The 4,743-nt window shown below is 43.6% G+C and overlaps 1 pseudogene; it reads left to right on the top strand.

Annotated features, from left to right (window-relative positions):
* Window positions 1-2,783: 2,783 nt before the first annotated feature.
* Window positions 2,784-2,883, top strand: LOC115895805 (annotated as a pseudogene).
* Window positions 2,884-4,743: the final 1,860 nt, after the last annotated feature.

The following is a 4,743-nucleotide window of genomic DNA, read 5'->3' as shown; positions in this document are numbered from 1 at the left end:
GGGTTGATAGGTACAGCAAACCACCATGGCACAAATTTACCTATGTAACAAACCTGCGCATCCTGCACATGTATCCCAAAACTTAAATAAAAATTAAACAAAAAAACAAAACTAAAATCCATGCTGTTTATCTTTCAAGTATTTAAGTATTTAAGATTTTGCTGTTATCTTACTTTTTTATTTTTCATTGGATGCCATTTTGACTAGAGGATATATTTTATATTATTTCAGTTCTTTTAAAATTACAATGTTTGTTAAAATCCAGGATACGGTCCATCTTGGTTTATGTTCTGTGGGCACCTAAATGTTCTGCTGTATTCTGCTGCTAGTGGGTGGAGGAGCAGGCTTTGTTTTTTGTTTTTTGGGTTTTTTTGAGGCAGAGTCTCGCTCTTTTGCCCAGGGTGGAGTGCAATGGCCTGATCTCGGCTCACTGTAACCTTCACCTCCCGGGTTCAAGCGATTCTCCTGCCTCAACCTCCCAAGTAGCTGGGATTACAGGCACCCGCCACCACACCCGGCTAATTCTAGTATTTTTAGTAGAGGTAAGTTTTTGCCATATTGGCCAGGCTGGTCTCCAACTCTTGACCTCAGGTGATCCACCCGCCTTGGCCTCCCAAAGTCGTGGGATTACAGGCATGAGCCTCTGCTCCCAGCCAAGGTGGAGTACTTTATAAATGCCAGTGAGCGGCAGCTGCCAACCTCAGTAACTGCCGACGCTGCCTGCGGCTGGGGCGGACGGCGGCCAGAGCCGGGACCCAGGCTCCGTGCCACCTGCGCGTGCAGCGCACACCTGGACGCTGTCCTCCCGCAGCCTACACCCGCGGGCACAGCAAAGCTGGGACTCATGTTTGAAGGAAGGAAAAAAAACGAACGAGTAACCCAGCACTGTTCTTTCCAGATCCATCCCGCTGGCCTCTTGTTTCCCACGTTTTTGAAAACTGGCCACTCTGACCTCAGATCCCTAAATCGGCAGCCACTGAGACCTGGCTCTCAGAAGCCAAAGCCCTGGCACTTTCCAGGCTGAGCGGGACGAAGTGAAGGCAGGCTGGAGGCTGGTCCAGGACAGCTGAGGGCCGACCATGGGAGATCTTGGAGCGGCCACCACTGAGGCTGCTACACTTGACATGGGATTTGGGCCGTTGGGTAGAAGGTGTGGAGATGGGGCGCTGCCAGAGGAGCCAAGGAGGAAAGAGAGTACTCTCCAAATTGTCTTCCAGGGTTTCGGTGAGCATTTTATTAACTCAGAATCTGTCGGGAATAATACCTTTTCCTGGAGATGGCTCTTGTCGGGAGTGAGATAGGCTGGGGGGAGGAAGAAGAATGGGAAGCTCAGTTTAGAAATATTAAGATCAGCAATGGTGTGCCGCTGGCAGGAGCAGAGGGAGCCTGGAGATTTGGGTGGCTGCAGTTGGTAAGTGGTTGCAATCCAGAGGGTGGGACTGAGGTCCTCCTTTGTCATGTTAGCATCCCGTTTCCTGGGCGCGGGTTTAATGCCCTGCAGGTGGTCATTTCACTCATGGCGGCTTTGTCTCTCTTCTCTCACCCCAGACTCAGCTTCACACTCCAGGGCTGCACACCACCAGCCACCGTCATGTTAACCCCTTCCCAGGTCAATGTGTCCCTCGCCTGGAGCCCAACCTGCTGGACAGCCTGGGACCGTCCATTTTCGGGGTGGTGGGCAACCTGGTGGCCATCGTGCTGCTGTGCAAGTCGCGCAAGGAGCAAAAGGAGACCGCCTTCTACACACTGGTATGCGGCTGGCTGCCACCGACCTGTTGTTCACTTTGCTGGTGAGCCGGGTGAACATCGCCACATACATGAAGAGCGGGTAACCTGGGGGCCAGCTGCTGTGTGAGTACTTCTCTTCTTCAGCCAGCCCGGCCTCAGCATCATCTGCACTGTGATACCTACATAGGTAATGTGTTAGACATTCTTAGAAGAGTTTCATAAGTTTTATGTTTTATCTGGGTTATAAACAGAGTCCTCAAATGCATAAAAAAGAAATCATGCCATGATTGAATTTTAGCAGGAATAAGTTTATTTTACCTATTCAAAATTAAAACTTTTGTTTTCTTTGAAAATGTTTTTGTTAAACATACTTTTTTGAAAAAAATTTAAGCAAATAATAATGTCCCTACCAAATCCAACCAAGAGCAGAACCCACATGTCTGGCATTACTCCTATGTTTGCAGTTTAGCTGCTTACTCGTGCATTTGCAAATACCAACAGGGGCTCGCTATAGGCTGCATTTGACGGGGGCAGCTTACCTGATGTTATGGTCTGAATGTATCCCCACACTTCATCTGGTAGAAACATAATCCCCAATGCAAGTGTTGGGAGGATGGGTTTTGGGGAGGTATTCAGGTCATGAGGGTTCTGCCCTCATGGGTGGATTAATATCAGTATGAAAGGACACAGTGGAGGAAGTTTGCCTCTCTCTCTTTTGTCCTTCCAACCCTTCCACCTTTTCTACTTGGTGAGGACACAGCATTCCTCTTCTTCAGAGGATGCAGCAACAAGGCACCAACTTGGAAAGAGAGATTAGGCCCTTACTAGATCCGAACCTGCTGGTGCGTTGATCTTGGGTTCCAGCCTCCATGAAATATACATTTCTGTGCTCTATAAATTACCTAAAGTATTTTGTTACAACAACACAACCAGAGTAAGACATCTGGTATATTCTGCTCTACAGCCCATCCATCCTCCTTTTGTGTAGCTAACACAGACATGTTCTACTCATAGTGATTGCAGAAATGTTAAAAAGCAAATAGAAATGCATGCAGGTGCTTCAGCAGCACATACACTAAAATTGAAATGTTTCAGAGATTAGCACAGCCTCTGCGCAAGGATGACACACAAATGCATGAAGCATTGCAGATTTTTGTAACACAAAGGATAAATGCTTAAGGAGACGGACACCCCATTTCCCATGATGTGATTATTATACACTGCCTGCCTCTATCAACATATCTCATGTACCTCATGAGGTATTTAAACATCTCTTATGTACCCACAGACATTTAAAATGAAATATTTAAAAATGTATGAGGGCCTTTGTAGCCTAGGCTTTGAACAGACATATCTTCATTTCTGCCTCATTCTATTAATTAAAGCAAGTCATGTAGGGAGATATATTCTGCCTTTATCAGAGAAACTGTAAAGTCATATGACAAAGAGCTCAGAGAGAGGAGTGAAAAATAAGGATTATTAATAAAAATTCATTTCTAGCTTTTCCCATATCCACCTAGATTAAGAAATCAAATATTACTAGGACCTTAGAAGTCGCTCTGATGTCCTTACTCAGTTATTATCTCTGACCTTCCTCCTCCGTATTAACAATCATCTTGACTCCTAGCTACATAGATCAGTTTTGCTAACTTTTATAAAATGAAATCATAAAATCTATATTTATCTGTGTTGGGGCTCTTCATTTTAATAAAAGTTAGTGAGATTCTTGCCCATTGTTATAGGTAGCCATAGTGAGTTAATTTTCATTGCTATTTAGTGTTACATTTTAGGAATATGCCACAATTTGTTTCTTGTCAGTCATCTACTACTGGTGGATATTTAGGCTATTTTCAGTTTGTGGATATTATAAATAATGCTGCTGCAAACACTTGGCAAACACCTGTAAGCTTCTCTTTTGCCTGTACACTAACAATGGGTTTGCACAGGCTAGAAGACTTCTGACTGCTCCACATTCTCTTTAACACTTACAATTGTTAGTGTTTATTTCATTCTATTTTTATTACTCTTTTTTCTTTTAGACAGAGTCTCACTCTGTCACCCAGGCTGGAGTGCAGTGGTGCGATCTTGGCTCACTGCAATCTCCGCCTCCCAGGTTCAAGCAATTCTTCTGCCTCAGCCTCCCGAGTAGCTTGGATTAGAGGCATGCACCACCATGCCCAGCTAATTTTTGTATTTTTAGTAGAGATGGGTTGGCCACGCTGGTCTCGAACTCCTGACCTCAGGTGATCTGCCTGCCTTGGCCTCCCAAAGGGCTAGGGTTACAAGTATGAGTCACTCCTTCCAGCCTATTTTATTTTAGTTTATTTTTTTTTTAGAGACAAGGTCTTGCTCGGTCACCCAGGCTGGAATACAGTGGTGCGATCAGGGTTCCTGGCAGCCTCGACCTCCCAGGCTGAAGTGATATTCCTGCCTCAGGCTCCCAGGTAGCTTGGACTACGGTGTGTGCCACCATGCCTAGCCAGTATTTTAAATTTTAGTCATTTTGGTAGATATTCATTAAGTGATTTCTATTATGTACAATTTTTATGCTTTTGTAAGTGGTATGAATTTTAAACATAATTTTACTTGTTTATTGCTCATATATAGAAGTATAATATTGATCCCTGACCTTGCTAAATGTACTTATTAATTTTAAGTTCATATGTGGATTCATTTACATATTTTACATACACAGTTGTGTCACTTACAAATAATGAGTTTCTACTTCCCTTTCATTTTTATAGCTTTTGTTTCCTTATTGCACTGGCTAGAACCTGCAATCTGATGTTGAATACAATGTTGAAAAGAAATGGTAATAGAAGGTATTCTCATTCATTTCCAAGCTCTCAGGGAAAAAATATTATTTTCCCAATAACTGTAACAATTGATGTAGTTTTTGGTAGCTACCCTTTATTGCTTAATTCCATTCCCCCACTTAGCATGTAAGCTCTATGTTCTTTAAATCTCCATTTGGGGTTGTCCTAGTGATTTCAATGTGTTTTCTGACTTGTTATA

The sequence above is a fragment of the Rhinopithecus roxellana genome, unplaced genomic scaffold (assembly GCF_007565055.1).
Source record: "Rhinopithecus roxellana isolate Shanxi Qingling unplaced genomic scaffold, ASM756505v1 contig2694, whole genome shotgun sequence".
Lineage (NCBI taxonomy): Eukaryota > Metazoa > Chordata > Mammalia > Primates > Cercopithecidae > Rhinopithecus > Rhinopithecus roxellana.
This window is presented reverse-complemented; position numbering and strand designations above follow the sequence as displayed.